Below are 26,237 nucleotides of genomic sequence, written 5' to 3'. Positions count from 1 at the left end.
AATAAGGATAATAATAATATTAATAATAATAATAATAATAATTAATAATATTATTAATAATAATAATAATAATAATAATATAAGAGAGGTGATGGTTTATATGATAATAATAATGATAATAACAATAATTATATAACAAGAGATGTGACAAAGATTATATGAAAAAGGGGCGACAAAACCCCAGGAGAGAAAATGTTCTCTTGCTGGAGTTGAAGTATCATGCAATCTGTCCCTTAAGCAAAACCAGGATCACTGTCATAATTCACTGTGAAAGGCGTATCAGCTGCTTACTATATATTACAATGGAAATGAAGGATTATGACTTGGCAGTGTTCTTACCGTCATCAAATTATCAGTCTGTGATTTATATTCATTACCTAGATTGAGGATTTGACGGGTTTTTTTATATTCTACTTTTTAATAGAATATTAAGTAATTTCTTTCATACATTTGCTGTTTTCAAGCTGAAATCTCCATTCTGTGTCAAAATAAGAAAATAAGCAAGTGATTATGGCTATAGTGTTCAGAAGACTTTAACTACGTTGACTTCTTTGAGATAAATGTTGAACTTGATATTTTACTGTTGCATAGCAAAAATCTGTGAATGGCAAGTATTCACCCCTGCCGTCGTATATTTATCAGTTTGTGAACAATTTACACAAAAACTACCATACTGATTCTCAAGAAACTTGGTTGTTACGTTTGACATGACTCAATGATGAATTTGTAACATTCTGGATAAAGCACATCAGTTATTTTAAAATAATCGTAATGTTAAGTAAATATGAAATAATTTGTTAGGTTATTTTTCTGTTTATGAACAATATGATGCAAAGCTAATGAAACTATCTCAACGAAACTTGGTGGACATGTGGACTATGGCCCAATAACAAATCATTAGATTTTGAAGAAAATACATCTAAGTACAAGTATGCAGTGAAATTAAGAGCAAAAGTAAACTGCCTGGCATGACAAAGGTATGCTCTCTACCGAGTGTCCCTTCTAGTTCTAACTGCTTTTTTGACATCTTTGATGCTACTCTAGACGCTAGCGATAACGTTTGATGATGATATACATTTAAGAAAAACCTTAGGCATTATGATTGAAAATGTCTTTTCGTATCCTTGCTACTTTTACGTGACTCCGCTCATCTTGTATACTTTACTTTAAGGATTGCCTTCCAGGTCCTACCACCCTATCGTATACATTCTTAGGTATTTTGCGTATCACACAGCGTATTGGGATTTTGTCAAGCCATCAATATCGAAGAACTAAGAGAATTAGAAAATCTTCAGTTTCTTCTTAAAATCCTTAGTATTTTCAGACTTTCGGGTATAGACTTGTACAGAATATCCGTAACAAAGGTTATTTTTTGTACTTGATAAGGTTAACGACAGTCTAACCAAATAAACTTCAAAACCAATTATAGCATCTTTTCTCTCACTGATATGAAGCAGTTGGCTGAGGCAAAGTAATCATTCTTCAGAAAATTGTGAAGCGCAATTCTGCTTGAATTGGGATGTAACGTTGCACGTAGATTGCACATGTACTTCCTTGGAGCTTCCGGCGAAATCTTCTCTTCCTCAATAACATGAAACTGTCTGTACCTAAAATAAAAAAAAATTCCAATATATTACATTATCATAACCCCCATCACAGATCAGTTTATACAATAGCAGCAGCATCATGGATAAAAGTATCATCGTAATCATTACAATATCGTAAGTTTTTCAACCTGTTCCAGTTGATAAACGCAGATATTTAGGACCACATAGATTCTCGTTATCTGTCATCTCCACATTCAAAATTCTAATCACTTAATTACATTAACGATGTAAAATTTATCAAAATCCCTTTATTATCACTAGCTAATGTACAACCTCTAGTTGGCAAAGCAGGATGCTATAAGCCCAAGGACTTCAAATGGGAAAAATAGCTCCGCGAGGAAAAAACTAAGGAAATAAACAAACTACAAGAGAAGTAATGAACAATTAAAATAAAATACTTTAAGAATAGTAACAACATTAAAATATATCTTTCATATATAAACTATCAAAAAAAAAATTAAGGAATAAAAATAAGATAGAATACTGTGCCCCAGTGTACACTCAAGCAAGAGAACTCTAACCCAAAACAGTGGAAGACAATGGTACAGAGGCTATGGCACTACCAAAGACTATAGAACAATCGTTTGTTTTTAGAAAAAACAATAATACTGAGACGATAAAACAGCCCTCCTTCAAAAGATATGGCACATTTTATGAATTCTCAATCAACTTGTCACAATTGTCAGGGGAAAGCCAATAAAGAACTCATCCTGAATAGGTAAAAATGAAGTCTAGATAAAAATGAAGTCTAAGGGAAGTACAAGATATGAAACAGTAGGCAAACCATGAGTAATAACAGGTTGACATTCATGAACTGTTATACCAGAAGCGTCAAGATTCGGATAACTCCTTTGTATCTATCACCATTAAAGATCTAGGTCTCCTCATTAAATAAATGACTAATAAAGATCTTGAAATCTAGCCCTTATTTAACCAATAATCAATAAAGATCTTGACCATAATGCTCATTCAATAAACTGATTATCTATTTTCAACTAAACTGCACATTCTACAAAGCACCAAAAAGTATATGAACTGATATATAAAACTTACCTGGTAGTTACATATATATAGCTTAATCCCACCGATTCGTCGCGCGCACGGCAGAAATTCAAAATTCACGGCAATCGCCGACAGGTGGCCAGGTGATCATACCTGTGCTCCCTCTATCCAGGTACCTGGAACCATTCCCATTTGTCCTCAGAAATTCCATGCCCCTATTTTCAGAGGGGAGGAGGGAGGGACCTTTTATATATGTAACTACCAGGTAAGTATATTTAAAAATTTATTTTAAAATGAAAATACCATTTTTAAATATGTAACTTCCCTGGTAGTTACATATATATAGCTGATTGACACCATTGGTGGTGGGTTAGAAAACCGCAACACCGTCGGGAATTCGCATAATATTAATCGCTACAAATTAGCTGTACCAATAATCTGGTTCCTACCTGATAAGGAAGCTGGCTTCAAAGTTATCCTGCCTCATTTGCCTGCATTCCTTGAGAGACCCAGCGATCCACCCAGGGGGCTGTAAAAGTTTCTGTGGGGCTGCCACACAGTCCTTGACCTTAACATGACTAGACCACCACCCTTGCTATCCTGGCATAGCCATGGACAATGATCTGACCACCTGACCCAAAACCACACTAAAAACACACTCCATAAAACCTAACTTAAACTTGCATCCCAGACTGTGGAAGGTTGCAACAACCTTCAAAGACAACCTGTGATATCAAGTTCAAGAAAAAGCAAGGGTATATAATAAAAGGTTATAAGTTAGAGGGGCAAAAGTACCCTCTCCAACTACGACACCGGAGGCAACGTACGGACCCAGGAAACAACAATCCTCATATTGGGTCTGTACCTCTTTAAGGTAACAATCCGCAAAGATTGACTTGCTTCGCCAGAATGTTGCTTCCAAAATTGATTTCATAGACTTGTGTCTATAAACCATCGAAGTCGCCACAGCTCTTACTTCATGTGCTTTGACTTTGAGGATTGGAAAGCTTTTCTCGTCACAGTTCTGGTGAGCTTCCCTTATTAAATCCTTTATAAAAAACGCCAGTGCTTTCTTTGACAAGGGTAACGAAGGTTTCTTTACCAAGCACCAGAGGGTATCTGCCTGTCCTCTCAGGTTTTTGGTCCTCTGCAGATAAAATTTTAGGGCTTTCACTGGACAAAGGCCTCTCTCCTATTCCCATCCTACTAAATGAAATACCCCTGGAATGGTAAAGAATCTGGGCCATGGTTGCGAAGGATTCTCGTTCTTGGCGAGAAAACCTAGTTGCAGAGAGCAGACTGCATTCTCTCCATTGAAGCCCACCTTTTTGCTAATGGCTTGCAATTCTCCTATTCTCTTGGCTGTTGCCAACGCAACCAGGGATAGGGTCTTCTTAGTAAGATCCTTCCATGAAGCCTTGTCGAGAGGTTCAAACCTGCTAGAGGTTAAAAACATCAGGACTACATCCAAATTCCAAGAGGGGGTTGGGTTGTCCTTCCTCTTAACTGTCTCAAAGGATCTTATGAGGTCCAAGAGATCCTTGTCTCCTGACACGTCAATATGTCTGTGACGGAAGACGGAGGCTAGCATGCTGCGGTATCCCTTGATGGTTGATACTGCTAGTTTCTCTTGTGTTCTTAAATGTAACAGAAAATCTGCCAGTTGAGTTAGAGAGGTACTGGAAGAGGAAATGTTGTTAATTTTGCACCATTCTCTGAACACGTCCCACTTAGATTGGTACACGTTGATTGTGGACGTCGTCCTCGCTCTCGCGATTGCTCTTGCAGCTTCCCTCGAAAAGCCCTTCGCTCTTGCCAGTTTTTCGATAGTCCAAAGGCAGTTAGATTGAGAGCGAGGAGATTTTGGTGGTATCTCTCTATGTGTGGCTGTCTGAGTAGATCGTTCCGACAAGGTAACGATCTGGGGGTGTCTACTAGCCACCCCATCACTTCTGTGATCCAGGGTCTCATGGGCCAAAACGGAGCTATCAGGTCATGCGGGCGTTGTTCGACTCTCAACTTCATGACTCTATCTAGGATCTTGAATGGGGGGAAAGCGTACGTGTCTAGTCCTTCCCACTCCATGAGGATGGCGTCCACTGCCACTGCTTCCTGGTCTAGGACTGGAGAGCAATAAACTGGTAACCTCTTTGTACTCTGCGTCGCGAAGAGGTCTATTGACGATTCTCCTCACAGATTCCAAAGCCTGCTGCACACCTCGTGATGTATGGTCCACTCTGTCGTGAGAACCTGTCTTCCTCTGCTGAGAAGATCCGCTCTGACATTCTTCTCTCCCTCTATGAAGCGGGTTATCAGAGTTATATTTCTCACTTTTGCCCACAGTAGATCTTTTGCTGCCTCGTAAAGGGAATCCGAACGAGTGCCTCCCTGTTTCCTGATGTAGGCCAACACTGTGGTTTTCTGCATTGACCTGAACTAACTTGTTCTGGACTTCCTCCTGGAAGTGCATTAGTGCTAGATGAATGGCCTCCAGTTCCTTGACGTTTATATGCCATTCCTTCTGATAATCTTCCCACAGACCCGAGATCTCGCCCTTCCCCAGTGTTGCACCCCACCCCACGTCCGATGCGTCTGAATACAACACTAGGTCGGGGTTCTTCTGTTGAAGTTCGAGGCCTTCTAGGAGTTTGTTGGGGTCGTCCCACCAACTCAACTGATTCCCAGAGGGATCGGAATCCACGTCTCTAGGTCTTGGTCTCTTGTCCAATATCTTGACAGATGGAACTGCAGTGGACGTAGATGAAGTCTTCCCAGGGATACAAATTCCTTGATCGAGGAGAGGGTCTCCAGCAGACTCATCCATTCCCTTACCAAGCAGGTCCTTCTCCCTAGAAAGCGCTTCACCTTTCTTAAGCATTCTAGAATGCGATTCGGGGCTGGAAAAGCCCGAAAAACCACTAACTGAATCCTCATCCCCAGGTAGATGATGTCTTGTGAAGGCATCAGTTGTGATTTGGCCAGATTTACAACCAGACCTAGCTGTTGCGTCATGGACACTGTTACTTGTAGATCCTCCAGACACTTTTCTTGCGACCTGGCTCTGATTAGCCAGTTGTCCAGGTACATTGATATTCGTACCCCTTTCAGATGTCACCAGCGAGCCACGTTCGACACCACTCAAGTGAAAACGTAAAGAACCGTGCTTAGTCCAAAACAAAGTGCTTAGAACTGATAAGTAGTTGCGTGGTGTACGAATCTCAGAAATTTTCTGTAGTTCGGGTGAATTGGGACGTGAAAGTACGGGTCCTGCAGATCTGGGGTCTTCTGGCGAAGAAGAGGTGAAGTCTCTCGCGATATCTCCCAATCCGGGGGTGGGGGTGAAGCGAGAACTGATGTAAAGTGCACATCTTTTTCCTCCGATGAACTATGTGTCCTACACCTCTGTTTAGGCGCGGACACGTCGTCCTCCTCCGACAGGAATATTTCCAGAGAGCTCCAATTACTACACGAGGGTTGCTAGAACTTAACGGGGGACCTATGTCTCTTGAGAGGTCTCGATTGTAGAGGTTGTCGCCAACCGCGTCTAGGTCTCGCGTCTTCCGAAGAAGACGAACACTTCCTCATCTCGCCTTTCCTGCGGCGAAGGGGAGCGTCCTGGGATGCATCAACAGGATCGCTCGAGGGGACGTCCGTTCGCTGTTCAACGTCTCTCACCTCCCTTAGCCTGTCGACTTTCCTTCTCCCAGGGGTTGGGGAGCATGGAAGAGGTCCAGGGCTAGGAGCATGACAGACACGAACGGACGCACCCTCCACTGCACTATCACTATCCCCGAACTTGCGTTGCAAACCACGCACTGCCCCCTCATCACTTCCTTATCCGAAGTAAGGGATTACATTTTCACTCCCAAGGCAGAGATAGCAGCCATAATATCCTTCAAAGAAGGCTCACTTACCTCAGACTCCGTAGGTGGGTCTGGTACTGCAACCTTAGGACTAGGATCAGGAATATTAATACTATGCAAGTTAGAAAGGACTTGACTATCAGAAGACCTATTGGACAGAACACTCGACGATCAACTTTCACATTCATTACATCTGTTATTAAATGAACATTCATGCCCTCTGCAATTCTTACATATTGAGTGGGGATCAAGAGCAGCTTTTGGAAGCCGAGTCTTGCACCCCTTAACACACCTTCTAATAACAGAGTCAGCCATTTTGAAAAAAACTAGAAAACCAGTTAAAACTAACTGTCCAAGTCGAAAAAAAATCTACAAAATCTTTCTTATCCGAGTGAAAAGTAAATAGGGAAAATCCAAAATCAGCGAAAGCCATCAACAAAAAACCAAAAAATGTGTACTTCACCAATTTGTAGACAAACCAACCTACAACGTACAGCGAATTTCCGACGTGTTGCTGGAACGACGGCAGGGAATTTCTGAGGACAAATGGGAATGGTTCCAGGTACCTGGATAGTGGGAGCACAGGTATGATCACCTGGCCACCTGTCGGCGATTGCCGCGAATTTTTAATTTCTGCCGTGCGCGCGACGAATCGGCGGGATTAAGCTATATATATGTAACTACCATGGAAGTTACATATTTAAAAATGATATTTATCAACATAATGACACCAAGATCAAGCTAGGATGGGTAAGCCTTTTAACTAATAGTAATAATACATTTTTGTGCTTTTAGTATGACAAATTCGTAGATACAGTACTGTAATTTGTATTTTTCCTAACTATACAAACTTTAGCTATTTAATAGGGGTATTACTTTCAGCGTAGCTGAAATGACGAGCCATTAGAATTTTAACGAGGGTTTACTACCCACACCGCTAGTTAGCGGGGGTAGGGGAGGGTAGCTTGCTACCCCCCACCACCCCCCCTCACACACGCCTGTGCTTGAACTCACTTTGCTTGGAGGTAGGACTTCAAGGGGGATAGGGCTGGCGGGCAAGTTTGATTAAATAGCTAAGGTTTGTATAGTTAGGAAAAATACAAATTATCTACGAATTTGTCATTTGTTCCGTAACTGAAATACAAACCACGCCATTTAATAGGGGTGACTCACCCATTAGGAAGGGTGGACGTTCCAGCCAGTACTGGCTTTTGGCTTTGCCCGGGGGTTCGTTATTTGAGTGTGTCAGCACTCAACAATAAGGAGTCCCTGCACCTCGCTAGAACCTTGCTATACAATGACTGCGGCCTACGCAAGCTGTGTGTGAAGGTATAATAAAGTGTGACTCGTCCTAGGAAGTTGACCTGTAGTCCTTTAGATGGAAACTTTAGGCTAGGACTCTCCCAATACCACCTCGTCAGGGTATGGGGACGTGACAGTATTAGCTTAATACTAGGAACACAAGGAAACATGGTTTACCTGCAGTGGTTTGAGGTCAGCTGTGCAGAGAACCCAGGATGCTGCTTTCCCCAAGAGAGGGGAAGATGAAGAAAAGAATAAGGGTCAGACAAACCCTTTCATTCATGCAGACTAAGACCGGGTAACAATGCCCTCAACCTTCTGCTACTTATCCAATAAGTAGCCTGAGGTTTAAAACCAGCTGTTGTGCAGCCACCCCAGGGCCGATAGAGAACATATCGAGCCTCCTGTGGGTCACGTCTTGCAGGTAGTGGGCTGTGAAGGTTGTCTGACGCTTCCACACCCCAGCCTGAAGAACCTGCGTCACTGAGAAATTCTTTTTGAAGGCTAGGGACGTAGCTACGCCCCTGACATCATGTGCTCTAGGGTGACGTGACAGAGGAGGGTCTGGATTCAGGGACAGATGAATCGCCCTACGAATCCATGCCGAGATGGTGTTCTTGGTGACCCTCCTCTTAGTCCTCCCAGTGCTAACAAACAACGCTTGCACCTGGGGACGGACTGCAGCCGTTGTTTTTGAGATATAGCCTCAAACTCCTTACTGGGCACAGTAGGAGATGGTCTGCGTCATCTGTTACAGAACGGAGACTCGAAATCTGGAAGGAGTCGAACCGAGGGTCCGCCACCCCCGGATTCTGAGTCCTAGCAAAAAATTCAGGGACGAATTTGAACGTTAACCCCCCCTAATCCCCTTGAATGGGCGATGTCATACGAGAGTCCATGAAGTTCACCGACTCGCTTTAACGAAGCCAAAACTAGTAGGAACACAGTCTTCCAAGTTAGGTGGCGTTCTGAAGCCTGGTGTAATGGTTCATAGGGAAGTCTCTTAAGAGACCTGAGAACTCGAACCACGTTCCATGGAAGAGGTCTCACTTCCGACTGAGGGCAGGTAAGTTCGTAACTTCGTATGAGTAGGGAAAGATTCAGCGAAGAAGAAATGTCCATTCCTTTCAGCCTGAGGGGTAGACTTAAGGCTGAGCGATAGCCTTTCACCGCCGAGACTGAAAGGCGCATTTCTTCCCGCAAATACACGAGGAACTCCACTATTGTTGGAATAGTGGCATCGAGTGGAGAGATACCCCTATCATGACACCAATCACAGAAGACTTTCCACTTTGCCTGGTAGACAGATGCGGATGATTTTCACAGATGTCCAGACATCCTGATCGCAACTTGTTGCAAAAATCCTCTCTCAGCAAGGAGATGCTGGATAGTCTCCAGGCGTGAAGTCGTAGCGAAGCTACGGCTTTGTGGAAGATGTTGGCATGTGGTTGTCTGAGCAGATCGTGTTGCGGTGGGAGTTCTCTCGGAAGTTCCGTTAGGAGTTGCAGAAGGTCCGAAAACCTTCTGCGTGATGTCATAGCGGAGCTATGAGGGTCACTGAAAGACTGACCGATATTCTGGTCTTGTTGAGCACCCTCCTCATCAGACAGAACGGGGGAAAGGTGTACACGTCGATGTTGTCCCACCGTTGTTGGAAGGCATCTTGCCAGAGTGCCTTGGGATCCGGGACTGGGGAGCAGTACAGCGGAAGCTTGAAATTCAAAGCTGTTGCCAACCGATCCACAGTCAGGGAACCCCACAAAGTCAGGACTTTGTTGGCTACTAGATGATCCAAAGACCACTCGGAACTCACTATCTGAGACGCTCTGCTCAGATTGTCGGCAAGCACATTCCTCTTGCCTGGAATGAAACGTGCCGATAGTGGAATCGAGTGGACTTCGGTCCATCTCAGTATCTCTACTGCAAGATGGGATAGCTGCTTCGAAAAGGTACCTCCTTGCTTGTTGATGTAAGCCACTACTGTGGTGTTGTCGCTCATCACCACCACAGAGTGACCCGCCAGGTATTATTGGAACTGTTGAAGGGCCAAGAAAATGGCTTTCATCTCTAGAAGATTTATATGGAGGCACTTTTCTGATTCTGACCACAGGCCTGAGGTCGTGTGGTACAGAACGTGGCCCCCCCCCCCTTTCTTTGAGGCGTCCGAAAACAGCATCAAATCCGGGGGGAGGAAGAGAAGATCCACTCCTCCTTGTAGGTTCTCGTCTGTCACCCACCACTGGAGGTCCGTCCGTTCCGCAGGTCCCATGGGGATCATGACGTCCGGGGAATTGTAATCTTGATTCCACCGGGACTTAAGTTGCCTCTGGAGGGATCTCATCCTGAGGCGACCGTTGGGAACTAGACGAGCCAAAGATGAGAGGTGACTGAAGAGACGTAACCACGATTGGGCTGGAAGGTCTTCTCGTCTGAGAAAAGGGCTTGCGACCTTCCTCAGCCTTGTTATCCTGTCGTGTGATGGGAAGGCTTTGTGGGGATTGGTGTCTTTAATCATGCCTAGGTATACCAGTCTTTGACTGGGAAACAGAGAAGACTTCTTGAGATTTACCATGATCCCCAGATCTTGGCAAAGTCCCAGAAATTTGTCTCGGAGTTGAAGAAGGGATGACTCCGAGTCTGCTAGGATCAGCCAGTTGTCCAGATAACGGAGACGGATGTAGATCCTGTGTGCCCCAACGATATTAGGGTGAACACTGGTGAAAACCTGTGGTGCTGTGGAGAGACCGAAACACATCACCTTGAACTGGTACTCCTTGTTGTCTAGGCTGAATCCAAGTACTTCCTTGAAAACGGATGGACTGGGATCTGGAAGTACGCGTCCTTCAGATCCAGTGTACACATGAAGTCTTGTGGTCTCACTGCAATGTAAGTCTGACCATGTCTGCGGTCTCCATGCTGAACGGAGTTTGTTTGACAAACTTGTTCAGAGCCGAGAGGTCGATGACTGGTCTCCAGCCTCCAGACGCCTTCTTTACAAGAAAGAGTCGACTGAAGAAGCCTGGGGACCCGTCGAGGACCTTTTGGAGAGCGCCCTTCTTCAACATGGTCTGGACTTCTGCCCGAAGGGCCTGCCCCCTTGCTGATCCCATGGCAAGGGAGCTCGATGACACTGGATTCGTCGTCAGGGGAGGTAGAGATGTTGTGAACGGGACGCGATATCCCTCACTGATTACGGAAATCGTCCAGGAATCGGCCCCGAGTTGCTGCCACCTGTCTGCGCAACTTTGTAGGCATCCCCCCACTGGTGGGCATGCAGAGGGACTGCCAATCCTAGCGTTTGCGGCCACAGCTGCTCCCTCTAGGATTTTTCCCTCCCCTGGAGGACTTTTTGCCTTTCCTGTCCTTGACAGGAAAGGGCTTAGACACCACAGTCTTTGCTGTCGTTGTCGGTTTTGTGGTCTTAGTAGGACGGGGCTGCTGAGGCGCTGGAGGCTTATAAGGCATGGATGTCAAAGCCCTATGTAGGAGGGAGTCTTGGTGGGAATTCCTTCACCTCTCAGCAGCATACTCCACGTCTTTAGGCTCAAACAGATTCGTTCCCTCCATGGAAGAATGTCTGAGCCTGCTTATATCGGTGCTAGGGACCTTCTGATGGAACCTCTTAGCCACCACATCCCGGCATTTCAGGGTGGTGTTCGCCCCCAAGTTCGAGACTTGGTGGGCCAGAAACTCGATCGTGCGAGTGCCTGAGAGTAGAAAGGTCTCCATAGCTTTCCTGGTACGTTCTTTGGAGAAATCCTCCGAACGTATCAGGATACCTAAGGTCCCTAACCAGATATCCAGCCACGAAGTGCCCTGCATAGCACACTTCGCAACCTTCTCCTAATTAAGGATCTCAGTTGCCGAGAATGAGACCTGCCGGTTGGAGTGTCTCTCAAAAGGGACTCCCCTGGTAAGCTCTTCCAAAGAATGGTGAAGGGGAAGAGCTAAACAAGGCTCCTCTAAGATCTCGAAGTACCTCCTCTGCTGTACGCGAGGAGGTGGGAGAAGCTTGTTGCCGGCACTGGACCGGCTGGAGGATGCTAACTCAGAGAGCTGGACCGCAACCTTGTCCCTGGTACTCTTAACCTCGAGACCAGGGCAGAGCCGCACTGGCCTTAGAAGGTTTTTGAGTTCCAAATACTCGGTCCAAGACTGTGTCTTTGCCCTCTCAAGGGGGAATCTCTGGGTCAGCAAACCCATTGAGAGTCCTCATAAGGGTTAGAACCTGCCAAAATTTATGTTCTGACTCCTGTAGCTCTCCTCCGGATGTTGGACTCGCAGCAAAGTCTCCTGTCCCCGAAGGCTCTTCTTGGGGAGAATCACAGACGTTCTCCGAGTGACTGGCTGGCTCCGTCCTAAGTCTTGTCGAGGATTTTGGTACTGTTTTAGAGTCCTTCGACTCCCTCCTGGGAGGGATGCAGGACTCCAACAACGACGGAGGTAGGCTCTTCTCCGCCCCTACCCGAGAAAACTTTCCAACGCGAGGTGGGGTTTCCCTAACTGGTGTGATGGGGGAACGTCTCACCTCACGTGACTCCCCTAAGGACGGGGAATCGTCATCCGACAGGGAGGGAAAAAGTCTGGGGGGGGGAGTCTGCCTCGAAGGCTTACGAGGAGACAGCTTGATCCTCGGAGAAGTCACCGCGTCCGAAACTCCTCTTTTTCTCTTCAGGGGGGTTGACGCAGCCAAGGATCTGTGGCCCAATTCAGAGAGAACAGGCTTGACAGCCTGTGTAACCGCTCTGATTAGTGCCCCAAACCACGGCTGCTGGCTGATAGCTGCGCTGTCAGACACTCCCTCTGGAGGGACAGGGATGGATCGATCCCTGGGAGGAATTTCCATAGGGGGGATCGCCTGAAAAGAAAAGGAAGAAATGTCCCTGGACCTTTCTGGAACCTTCCCCTCCACCGGCGAGCGCGCTGTTCTGCGCTTGCGGGGGGGGGGGGGGAATGTGGCAATGGCGACCTTGCCGTGCGGTGTCCTGCAGCCACGCGCACGGGAGGGTATTGGCGATCGCACAGGGGAGGGTACTGGCGATCGCACAGGGGAGGGTACTGGCGATCGCACAGGGGAGCGCACTGGCGCTCGCGCGATGGGAAATACCCGGGGTCGCGCGCGGGAGACTGCTGCCGCGTGGGGGACTGCTGCCTCGCGGGGGACTGCTGATGCGTGCGCGCGAGGGCGATTGCGAGGGCGCGAGCGGGCGCGCTAGCGAGCGATGGCGCGTAGAAGCGTGCGCAGGAGACACGGGAGTGCGCGCAGGAGGCTTATTGTGCGCGCGCGCGGGCACGCAGGATCAGGATGAAGGGCCCGTGGGCGTGCGGGCGAGAGATCGCGCGGCCCAGATGTCGTAGGGCGAGGGCGCGCAGGAGACAAATTCCTTGCGCGCAGTCGGCACCTGTGTTCGTTGGCGTGCCTCTTGTGGGCGCACATCAGGCTGGCGGTGTGTAGCTGCTGTAGGGGATGAGCGTGGGCGCGTGCAGGTGAACGCGCGCGGTTGCGCGCTGGCGAGGGATGGCGCAGGAGATAGCAGGCGGCGCGTGGGAGAGCGCTGACGAGTAGGTGAAGTCTTAGACTTCCCTACCGCCCCCAGATTCGAAGACCGTGGACGCGCAGGAGATCGTTGGCGCGTTGGAGAGTGCTGGCGCGTTGGCGAGCGCTGACGCGTAGGAGAGCGCTGGGGCGCTATCTCAGGAACATCCTTATTGGCAGGAGATCGTTGGTGCGCATGTTTAACATGGCGCGTAAGGGACATGTGCGCGTACGCCCTTGTTACCCCGAAGGGACCGGTGCCTGACTATGACAGACAGGTTAAGTCGGCGCATAAAGCGCATCAGCTGCCAGGAACAGCGACGGCAGGTCAGCAGGTCTGTCGGGTGGAAGGTCGACGTGTCCTTTGATAGGACGACCTTCCACCGAAGGAGATCGCGAACAATCCGCAGAGAGGTCCAGGGTCGTCGCAGGAACAGTCGGTGATCAATGACGAGACTCCTCTGCGGCGGACTGAAACGACGATGATGAACCGAAGAGGCGCCTCCTCACCGTCTTATAAGGTGAAGGAAAGCCTCTCCGACGAAGAGGAAGGCGAGCCTTGTGACGCATACTCCCTCTGGGGGCCGTTGGATCAGCAAACTGACCTTCAGCAGTCCTCCGAAGAGGAGTGTCTGTCAGTGAACTCCCCCGAGGGGGAGAATCACCGGCAGGAGAGACTGTTGGACTTAAGTTTCTCCCTCGTAGGTTGAGCAGGGACGGGAGAAACTAAGCCTTCAGCTACTGCGGGATGAGAAGAGGCAGAGGTATTAGGAGATACCGCATTGGATACCTCTGACGCCACAACTTAGACAATAGACAGAGGATCAACCTCTGCCAAAGTCGGCGATTGCTCGACAGCGGCACCCAATCGGATGATGTCAAGAAGTGCTTCCTTGGAGGGCGAACCCTCAAGCCCCAAGGAAGACCAAAGCTGAAATAAATTAGACAAATTAAGATCCTCCCCCGGGGGAGAGGTGGAGCTGCCTCGCTAGGGGAGGCAACGCCATCTCTCGACCCACGAGTTCGGGAAACAGAACCACGGTCTACGCTACCACTCGACGGTCTCTTTCAAGAGACCGATCGAGCGGGAGCTTCGGAGGAGGTTTGGGCAACGGAAGAAGAGTCCTTGGGATTTTCTCCCTTCAAAGCAAACTTCTAAGGAGAAATATCCCGCCTGGACTTCTTACGTCGCCAAGAAAACCTCTCCCACTGGGAGGTAAACCACTCCCTACACTCACCACACTTATTACCACTATCACACTGTTGACCTCTACAGTAAGGGCAAAGGGTGTGAGGGTCCGTCTCGACCGCTAACATGAATGTTCCACAGGGGCGGTAGGGTAATCCAGGACAGGTGCGCATATTCGCAGAGATCAACTTCACACTCAAACCTGTAAAAGAAAAAGCAAAAGGACATTAATGGCTGTCAGAGAGAGGCGAGGGTGAGAGCGGACACATCTGACTACCACCCGAGCCGAGAGCAAAGTGAGCTCAAGCACAGGTGTGTGTGCGGGGAGGGGGGGGGGTGTTAGCAAGCTACCCTCCCCTACCCCCCGCTAACTAGCGGTGGGGTAGTAAACCCTCGTTAAAATTCTAATGGCTCGTCATTTCAGCTACGCCGAAAGTAAAACCCCTATTAAATAGCGTGGTTTGTATGTCAGTTACGGAACAAACTATAATTCTAAAACACTTTGCATGTATTTTAAAACTGCCATGTTAAAAGCAAATGAAAGATGTTCTTCCTGTGTTCAAGCTAAAGAAAAACCCAGCACTGTAATGTAAAATTCTAGTCGCTGTTAAATTTTCCCAACGAATAACAAATCATATCAAGTCACCATACATATTTAGGAAAATGCCGTTTGCTTCATATATAATGGATTCTCCTTAAAATTGAGAAACATTAAATGACATTATATGTACTTATAAGACATCAGAACTGATATGGGCAAATCCACCTATTACAAATACAAATAATCCTTAATTTGACCAAATTTACTTACTAAGCTAAGTTACGATATCTTTATTGCCACAGATCAGTCTGTGGCATACTTTTAAAAGTGACAAAAACTGTCCCCAAACTGATCAGATTTTAGTAGTGCAATGCTTAAAAAACAGATTTTAGCTTATCAAAAATTATTTCAAATCAATGGACTATTCAAGAGGGGATATAATGCTTTAAGATTTGAATTAATGTACACAAATATCAAAAAACAATAGTGGCGTTTTGATGTAAATCTTGAGAAAATGCTGAAGCAATTGGTCTTCCAATAGCTCGTTGGACTTCCAGCGCTGACATGTTCAACTGCTCTACCATTGAAGTGATCTGAAATAAAAATGAAATGCTGTCAAAACCTGTCACAGCCTTTTCATATTCAACTTATATAAGATATAACTTATGTAATCAATTTTCTTATCGATTAAAAAAGCTTCCCATGTATGGAACAATCTAACAAGATCATAATATTCTAAGCAATAATTTACAAAATATATTACAGTATACAATATATCACCCAGAGCTTGCTTCACTCCATCCATCCACCCAAACCTTGGCCTTCCTCTTGTACTTTGATGGGAGAAGTACAAGAGGAAGGCCAAGGTTTAGGTGGATGGATGGAGTGAAGAAAGCTCTTGGTGATAGGAGGATAGATGTGAGAGAGGCAAGAGCTTGCTAGAAATAGGAGTGAATGGCGAGCGATTGTGACGCAGTTCCGGTAGGCCCTACTGCTTCCTCCGGTCGCCTTGGATGACCGTGCAGGTAGCCGCAGTAAGGGGATTCAGCGTTATGAAGCTTCATCTGTTGTGGATAACAGGGGAGGGTGGGCTGTGGCACCCTGGCAGTACCAGCCGAACTCGGTCAAGTCCCTTGTCAGGCTGGGAGGAACGTAGAGAGGATAGGTTCCCTTTTTCTCATTTGTCTGATGTTGGCTACCACCCAAAATCAGAGGAAGTGCCTTGGTATATTTATGTATTACAGTAAACATATGTATAGGACATTTAGAATCTTTACAAAACAAAAAAGATTAACATACATAATGATAAATCCCTAAAGAAAAGAGTCTGGTGAATGATGCATAAAATATTATTCATGTATTCTTAATTTTTACAGAAAGACGATAGATATTCATGGAAGACAATCTTAGCACCAAACAAGATTACGACTTGGAACGACGATGCTTTCACCACCACGGTAGGAAAAAATCTCCCATACGCTTAGCTGCCCTGACTTTCCATAAGCTGGTGCTTTCTTACTGGAGGTCAGGAAGACATAAGTAAAGTCAATAAACTGGATGGAAGTATTGGACATCTACTGGAAATGTCTACGCCTAGTATTCGCCATGCTGGAGTTCAAGTCCCGATCAGACTAGTTTCTTGTAGTGTGTGCAACCTCACAATACTTGAACTGAGAATGGGGGGTTTGGGAGAGCCTATAGTCTATCTGCTGAGTCATCAGCACCCATTGCCTGGCCCTCCCTGATCCTAGCTTGAGAGGAGAGGGGCTTGGGCACTGATCATGTGAGTATATGGTCAGTCTCTAAGGCATTGTTCTGCTAGCTAGGGCATTGTCATTGTCCCTTGCCTCTGCCATTCATGAGTAACCTTCAAATCTTTAAAATCTGCATCTGTGATAGGGAGGTTAATGTAAATTATCATACCACATGACAATGAAGTAAGAAAATTGTTTTTAGTGTGCATTAATGCAATGGACATAGAAAAACTATAGAATTATGTAAATGGACCATTGGATTAAATGGGTGTACTAAAGTAACACCTGTAAGAGTATATAGGCCATCTTTCTTTCCTTCAAAATAAGTTTCAAACCTTGGCATGCATAATTGTGTAACAGTACTGGCTAGTTCACGTGAGATGCCGTACTTCTGCAACTTGGCACACACAATCTAAGGTGTCATACCTTTGGTAATCAGCTTCCTGAAATCCTACATTTAGATATCCTAAACTTTGCCAGACTAAAATAAGACCATCCGGTCTATGATTGTGCATATATGCACATATTCAAGCATAATTTCTTTTGGTCATTTCCATTGCTATAGAGTCCACTTACTACACATACTCAATATTTCAAATCCTTATTCTACAAAGATTGAAGAAATTATTTGCAATCAATCGATAAATTGATTGATGAACTAATTTGTAACCAATCGATACCCTTACTGAAGAAATTTTCAATCAATCAATAAACTGATTGAGGAAATAATTTGCATTCAATTAATGAGAGAAAATGGATATTTTCAAGGTAACTGTATAAGGCCTGGGAATTTAAAAACATTTGGAAGATTTTTAAAAGGAATTTAAGATTCATAATCAGTGTGTAGCAGAGAGAACATATCACAAATGAGATTACAGAGTATTATGTATTAACGTAATTTTTGCTTTAATCTTTGTCAGCCTTGTTTCTGCATTTTTTGTTTCATGTAAATTTAGTATAATATTTTAGTTTATAAGGTTGTAATTGTAAATTTCAAGTTTTTTTTCTGTTGAAGTGCTGCTTTAACCTCCTCCCTGCTCATTTAAAGATTTATAAGTGTCTAGTTTAACACTTTGTTAAACTGTGTTTTTCGAGTCCTTGGTGAGAAGAGACACCCGAGGTTACTTGTGAGGAACTCGCTTGCTAAAGAACCAGTTTGAGCCCAAGGTTTCCAGGGCCTACTGCAGCTGCTGGCTAATGTTAGCATTTTGTGGATTGCACCACCCACTGTTGACGGCTTTTTGCAGGTGCATTTCTGCCACCTGCGGTGTCTTGCATTGCCTGTTGATTCTCTTCTGCGGTCCGCATCGCCGACGCTGGAATACCGGCTTTCAAGTGGACCCAGGAGAGTCTCCTCTGTCGACGCATCCTCGTCCCGATCAGCTGCGGGAGCCTTGGAGCTCGTGGTGTCAAGTAGGGAGACAGTTGCCAGGTAGGAAAGACAATTTGCCTTTTTATTCAATTGGGGCTACATTTCCCTGCCTTTAGTGAGGAGTCCTGCGGAGCTGCTACCTTATTTGGAGTTGTGAGTGTTTTTCTCCAGCCTAAAAGAGTGTGAGAAGATTTATGTATTTAGTGTTTTGTTTAGTTTTCAAGTTTTTTTTTTTTACTCTCTCTAGTTGAGAGTGTGGTGTTTCCCGTCAGGGGATTTTTCTTGATTATCAATTGTGTTTAAATATCTTAAATGATTGACTCTCTCTCGTTGAGAGTGTGGTATTTCCCGTTGGGGAATTTTGTCATTAATGGTTAAGTGTTAATTATTAATTGTTATTTGTTCAGTGTTAAGTTGTTAAATTGTAAGGTAGTCACAAGGTTGGCTGTTCTAAAATATTGTTGTTAATAAATATTGTCAAGTTTTCCAAAGTGTTTTCATTTCCACTGACCTATTTTTCTGTCGGATATTACGAAAATCACTGACCTCTCTTATCGTGCAATAAGAACTTACACCACGGCCCAACAAGGGTCGTAACACAGAGATAAGGAGTTGTTCTGCTTTATAACAAGCCAATATCACTAACTTTGCTATGGTTTAGACATGCAAAAGAAATAAATAAAGACTGATAGTCAAAAATAGTACATATGAATATAACCGATAAATTTAAAAACTTATACATATGAATACAACATAAATGAACGGTAGCTATGGGTAAAAATCAAGGCCAGTATTAAATGAGATTTTAAGAGAAATAGTGAAGAAAATGGAGATGAGAAACTATTTATAAATATGGGTACTAGTTTTTAATACCAAAACCTAAAGACTTCATGGATTCCAAAGAATCAACCAAATGATGGAATCTATGGCCAAAATGTAACAATAGAGGGTTAGGTCTCTAACTGATCAAGGTTTACCATACACTTTTTAAAGTAATGTGTAATAACTCTACAAACCTGAGTTTTTTAATAGATTTATCCTTAGGAGAAAGTCCCTATAACCAAAACTGGCTGGTTTCATATCCATGGAAATGTCAAAGGACTTTTATCCTGTATAGGAAAGGAAGTGATGATTACTAATTATCATTACTATTATTACTTGCTAAGCTACAACCCTAGTTGGAAAAGCAGGATGCGATAAGCCCAAGGGCTCCAACATGGAAAATAGCCCAGTGAGGAAAGGAAATAAGGAAAAATTACAAGCAGTTTAAGAAGAGTAGCATCATTAAAATAAATATTTCATATATAAACTATAAAAACTTGAAAATAGCAAGAGGAATAGAAACAAGATAGAATAGTGGGCCCGAGTGTACCCTCAAGCAAAAGAACTCTAACCCAAGACAGTGGAAGACCATGGTACAGAGGCTATGGCACTACCCAAGACTACAGAACAATTCTTTGATTTTGGAGTGTCCCTCTCCTAGAAGAGCTGATGGTAACCTTGGCATGAAGATGTGGCAGGTGTTAGCTCACTACCCGAAATTGCTAGACACGAAGGCAGGATGCATCGTCATTACAAGAAATGGGTTTGCTTTTAATTGGCCATCCTCCCCCTCATCTATGAGGGCTGAAAAGATACTTCTAAACTAAACCTATTCTTTATGAGAACTAGCTCGATCATGTGGCATACCTGCAAACAACGTTCAATTCAACAAATAATGGGAATGATCCTTGAGGAAGCTAGGTTCGCTAAAGGATCTCTTGGCCAGGGCACCCGCCACCAGCTGTGATACTACCGCTAGTGTGTTATTGGGTCCTTTGACTAGCCAGACAAAATTTCATTGGATGCCCCTCACTGGTTACAGCTCATTTTGTCTTTGCCTACGCATACACCGAACAGTCTGGCCTATTCTTACCATATTCTCCTCTGTCCTCATACACCTGACAACACTGAGATTACCAAACAATTCTTCTTCGCTTATGGGGTTAACTACTGCAATGTAATTGCTCAGTAGCTACTTTCCTCTTGGTAAAGGTAGAAAAGACTCTTCAGCTATTGTAGGCAGCTCTTCTATGAGAACAACATCTAGTCTTGGGTAGTGTCATAGCCTCTGTACCATGGCCTTCCCCTGCCTTGGAGTTGAGTTCTCTTGCTTGGGGGTACACTCGGACATGGTGTTCTATCCTAATTCTCTACCACTTGTTTTTTTTTAGTTTTTATAGTTTATATGTGAAGGATCTAATTTAATGTTATTACTGTCCTTGAAATATTTTATTTCTATTTATTTCCTTGTCTCCTTTCCTCACTAGGCTATTTTTCCTTGTTGGACCCCTTGGGCTTATAGCATCTTACTATACTTTTTCCTTGTTGGAGCCCTTGGGCTTATAGCATCTTACTTTTCCAACTAGGGTTATAGCCTAGCTTGTAGTAATAATAATAATAAAAATAATAAACCAAGGATACACGTAAATAGGGACATGGGTATACTCCCGTTGGTAATGGGTGGAAAAGATCATCCGTCGATACCAGTCTCTTGTCTTCAGGAACTGCACCCCTGACAGGTTCTCCCTGAGCTAAGAAAAATTCTGTATCTCACTTCGGGCAATCAAATCTGAGATGGTTCTTCCATCTCCTCACTTGCAGGACCAGTACATTTCTTCTGCTGATGAAGGAATAGACGTAGTGTCTTCTTTTGATGGAAAACAAGTTGTCTTGGTCTCTGCTAGCAGTCTCTTGAAGGGAGGAAACGAAAGAGGACTTGATATCGCAAGTGTCTAAGTTTTAGATCCTAAACACTATTTACTAAACCTAGGTGATGGAGATCTTTTATCCTCCAGAATGGTTTGTGACACAGGGAAACCATATCAACACAAACAATGGAGGTTTAAAGCAGAGCCTTCGGCAATTTTTTTTTTTTTTGTAGATCGCTCATGAACGGTAGAAGCGACTGACAGGATAATCTCTAGAATACTGACTATATATACATACGTTCAGAGCACAATCCCCTTTTCACCCAAGCTAGGACCATGGATGGCCAGGCAATGGCTGTTGATGTCTCAGCAGATAGGCCTCCAGGATCGCCCAAAACTCCCTATCCCTACCTCACAAGGAGGATAAGGTTGTGAACAATACTGGGCAAAGAAATGCCACTTCTTACCTTCTCAGCAGGACTTAAGGCAGTAGAGGATGGTTTACAATTTTAACCATCCTTTACATTCAGATCTTCCCAGACAGTTCCATCCACTTCGTAATACTAGGTATGTAGTTAATATTAATAGTCAGGCCTTCTCATTCATGAGGCTCAATATTACACAGTACTCTAGAAGTTTTATCCCAGCTGTAACCAAGTTGTGCAATGATCTTCCTCATCGGGTAGTTGAATCAGTACAACTTCAAAAGTTCAAATTCACAGCAAAAGTTTTTAAGTTAAACAAGCTTACATAAGTCCTTTTATAGTATATAAATCAAATATCTGTTTTAATGTTAATGTTTTCAAAATATTTTATTTTAATTTTCATTACTTCTTATATCGTTTATTTCCTTATTTCCTTTGCTTACTGGGCTATTTTTTCCTGTTGGAGCCCTTGGGCTTATAGCATCTTGCTTTTCCAACTAGGGTTGTAGCAGAGCTATTAATAATAATAATAATGATATAAGGTTGAAGACCTATTTTCCCCACATCACAAGTGTCCAAGTGTGATCACTAAAACGACCTGTGAACTTGCAAAGAGTTCCATGTAGTGTGAAGTCCCTAGAAGCTCCTCAAGTCTAGTCGAGTCTTGTGAAGTCTAGACTTAGATCTTAGAAGAAAACTTGATTTGAGGGCTTCATGGTATCCTTCACCGCGAAGTCTGAGAGTTTCTCTTATGACGGACATAGGAAAACAGCTGATCCGGACGTGGCTGCTTCAGAAAGATTGAGGTGATGCTGAATAATTGGTGAAGCGGGATAATGGGTGGAAGGAGTAAGCGTTTAAAATTCCTAAAAAGAAGGGGCCCTCAATCGTTGCCGATAAACTTGGAATGAAGGGAAAACTGTAAGTTTCTTGTTCAGCTGACATGGCGAGTAGATCGTGCGATGGAAAAAACTTGAACTTTTCTGACATACCATGATGTAAGAATCACAACCTTAACCCTTACACCGAGTCCCTGTCGACTGAGTATGCTTGAAGAAAGATCATCCTCGATGAGAGTGCGGCAATGACCCATTGTTTACGCAAGTCAAGAAGGAAAACATAGCTGTTCTTAAACATTAATACAGTAAATGATTTACCAAATTCCCTTTGGAAAGCTTGTAAGCAACAATGCTGTATGCAATACTAGTTGGTTGAAAAAGCCATGAGCTTTTCTTTTGTGGATCATATCTTTGAAATATATAAGATATTCAGGTGAGTGCCTATCCCTTCCCCAATATGTCTGTGCACCTTAGATTCTCTGGAAGAGAGGAGTTCCTGCGATAAAGATCGTCATGCCACAACATTGGTTGCTGACCAGTAGCGCTACAGGAACTACTAGAGCGATTGTATTGTTGTTAGCCTTTAGTGAGGAACCATGATTTCTGTCAAATGAAATTAGGTTCGATAACAATTTAAGAATGAGTGCAAAGGCCTTCCCTAATCATATTTTAAGTCTTGAAGATCTCTGGTTTAGTGGGTGACTGACTAAAATCGGGTGTCATAGGGTAAATGAATCTTCCTCAACATTCTTCAAAGAACCTCAGACATTTATCGGCCACCTGGCGCATGGAGCAGGGAAAGTCCCTGAAAGGAAGCAGAAGTGCGCATGTGTTACCTAGTTTCCTTCAATAACTTACCCGCTGCTGGCTATTAATCTTTCCGAGGCTAAGGGACACAGTCTTAACCTCACAAGTGCCTGTCCTGGGATGCATACGATTCTTGCCAACACTTGTACTAGCACAATGTGGCTTTTTAGTGCTTGTCTATGTGATATGAATACTAAGATAGGATCTGAGGAATCCCTTGTTCCAAGCACTATCAGGCAGATGAGATGGAAGATCTTGGTGCTGATAGGTAAAATACTTTTTTAATGAAAGTTTGTGATGTGTTCCTATAGAAACAAAGAGTGGGAACCTCTCGTGTCCAGGGTCGGGTGATCCAGGAGCAGGAAGGTCTCACCGTGTCCCAAGACTCTCCAGCACTGAAAGATCTACTTGGGAGAGCCGGGAAGGAACCGATAATAGGAGACGTGTAAGTTCCCTGGCAATTCAAAAGTGACGATTACCCGAAGAACAGGTGAAAGTACCGGTAACTATTATGTGGTTTCCAATAGTGTGGTTCCCAAATCATCTGATATCTGATTGCATGGTTCTTAGTCGCATGTATTTGATTGTGGGGTTTTATTCGCATGGATCCCGATTGTATGGTTCCCCTTTGCGTGATTTCCGATCTCGGGATTACTGATCTATAGTGCTGTTGATCCCATGAGAATGACAATCGTGGAGAGCCAGCATGCACGCCTTTCTCAGCTCGTACAGGTAAGGTGTACAGTGCGTGTTCCGAGGCGAGAGGTGATAGCGCACTCTGCACCCTCACTATGTGCGCAGCACGTGCCACAGAAGCAGCGCACATGAGGCAACATGTTGCGCGCCACTAAAGTAGCATACATTCGGGGCAAGAGCAAGCTGATGCTCTACACACTACCACAGAAGAGCACTTGTGGCAACAGTAAACTGTGCTCTGTATGCTACCGAAGTAGCACGCATTGGCGAGTAGTGTCTTGTAAATCGGCAATGGGTAGTAAAGTGACCCACATGCGCTCATCCTACCTCCTGCAGAGGATTGGAGAGTAACCTTATGTCATCCCCTCGTAAGGGAATGAAATAGGTCGTGCTGAACTTGAAGACCAGCAGTTTCTCCCTCGTACGAGGTTGAAACCCACGAGGTGCACGCTGCAAAGGACTTGGTCTGGCAAAGCTCCACGAGCTTTCTTGGTTATGCCCAACATAACAAATTAGGAATCAATTTGTATTTTTCCTAACATACAAATCTGTAGTCCTCTTTAGTAGGGTATCAATTTCGGCGGAGCTGAAAACTAGCCGATAGCTTTTTCAACTACTGCGCTCCCTCCTTTTGCTAGTTAGCGGTAGGGGGGGAGTGGGTGACCACTCCCCCGTTCCCCGCATACCGGCAACCAGCCGTCACTTTGAAATTCGGCAGGTCTTCCAGGTGGTAGGTGTTGGCGGGCACAGTAGTGTAAAGAGGACTACATGTTTGTATGTTAGTAAAAATACACATGGATTCCTAATTTGTTATTTGTTCCGAAACAGAATACAAACCATTACGTCCTCTTTAGTAGGGATTCACCTTCAGGAGGGTGGTAGTCTGGGTTAAACTAGCTGGTCCACTGTCCCGGGAAGCCTCAGGATACTCATTGGAGTTGTGGCTGAGGGTTCCTGTCACCTGGCCATCCTTCAGGTTGACAGCCTGCTCATATGACAACTGGAAAGGAAGGTAGTCGGTTAACATCAGTACAATAATACGGTCGTGTATAGCAGATTATTGTTCCAGATGTCACTCAAAACCCTGCTCAGCTAGGGAGATGGGAGACACCACCAGTTGTCAATGACAACTAAGGCTGCTCAAAATAAAATGATACTAACCCAAAGTTAGACGAGGTCAGCTTATGCAGAGGCTCTCAAGTCATGTGCACGGGGCGACGATCCATCGATTCTGCGACTCTCTCAATGAATTGACGGATCCATGTAGAGATGGAATTCCTCGTGATGTGTCGCTTCGTCCTCCCCGTGCTGACGAGGACGGCATCCTCTCGTTCGTTTAGAGTATAGTCTCAGCGCCCTTACAGGGCAAAATAACAGCTGATCAGGATCATCGGTTACGGAACAGAGACTCTCAATCCGAAAGGACCCAAATCTAGGATCCGCAACCGACGGATTTTGAGTCTTGGCTACAAACTCTTATATGAAACTGAGAGCAACCTGCCCGCATCCCCATGAATGGACGATGTCGTAGGAGAGACCGTGTAGCTCGCTGACTCTCTTCGCAGAGGCCAGTGCTACTAAGAAAGCCGTCTTCAGTGTCAGGTCCCTGTCGGAGGCCTGACGAAGAGGTTCGTAAGGTGCTCCTTTCAAGGAACATAGAACCCTTACTACGTTCCATGGGGGTGGTCTGACTTCCGACTGGGGGCAAGTCGGCTCGACTAATTGATTTAAAGTTTTCTGGCATCCTGACGTCTAAGGTCATTGATACCGATAACATTTATTTTATATAAAAAATAAAAGAATAATCAATTCAAACCATAAAAGTTAAGATGTCATTATAAAAGTTGAATAGTTTTCAGAAGACCTGCTTCTGAAATATATCTAAAAATGCCGCTCGCATAGTAGGACATACCATGTCAAAGAATCTTGGCAATAATGAACCTGCCATCCTCACCACAAGCCTCAAAAATATCTATTTCTTAAGTTTTTATAATTGGGGCATTCGGTCGACAGATGCCTCACTGTTAAAGTCGCCGGAATACGATTGATGTTGGCCCTTCAGCAGAAACTTGTGTGTCAACCGAGTGAGACCAATGCGGAGACGACAAAGAGACGTCTCCCACTTTCAGGGCATCATGTTATACCTTCAAGGAGATATGACATTTGTTACTTCTCTCATTTTATTTCCATCTAGACTATCCCAGTCCTGTTGCCAATTATTACAAAACAATTTCTTGATGTTAGGTACGAAATCATTACAGGGAATGGGATACCTTCTTGGTAGCAACTCGGATGCATCATTCTTCGCCAATAAATCTGCCTTCTCATTCCCAGACACACCTACATGAGCTGGAACCCAACAAAATCGAACTGTTATACCTCTCCGTCCAATAATAAAAAGCCATTCTAAAATCTTTAAAACCAAAGTGTTACTAGAATTAAAAACTTCTGTAAAGCTTGAAAGACACTCCTTGCATCACTAAAAAGGGTAAAATTACCCTCCTCCTCCAACGCTATTTTCTCGATAGCGGTTAGAATGCCATACAGTTCGGCAGTATATATGGAAGCTGTTAGAGGAAGTGCACCTCTCCAATTGAAACCATTACAATGCACT

General features: G+C 44.6%; 1 long non-coding RNA gene across 2 annotated transcripts in view; it reads right to left on the bottom strand.

Moving 5' to 3' along the window:
- Positions 1 to 26: 26 nt before the first annotated feature.
- The window catches only part of LOC137641311 (uncharacterized), a 48,747-nt gene continuing 22,536 nt past the window's right edge, over positions 27 to 26,237 (bottom strand). For both annotated transcript variants that reach the window (XR_011044477.1, XR_011044476.1), the window contains exons 2-3: positions 15,507 to 15,633; positions 27 to 1,607 (exon numbers count right to left, since the gene is read on the bottom strand). This is a non-coding gene — a long non-coding RNA (uncharacterized lncRNA). The remainder of the gene's footprint in view (positions 1,608 to 15,506; positions 15,634 to 26,237) is intronic.

The sequence above is a fragment of the Palaemon carinicauda genome, chromosome 5 (assembly GCF_036898095.1).
Source record: "Palaemon carinicauda isolate YSFRI2023 chromosome 5, ASM3689809v2, whole genome shotgun sequence".
Taxonomy (NCBI): Eukaryota; Metazoa; Arthropoda; class Malacostraca; order Decapoda; family Palaemonidae; genus Palaemon; species Palaemon carinicauda.
Note: the sequence above shows the minus strand (reverse complement) of the source record. Positions and strands in the feature narration are given on the sequence as shown.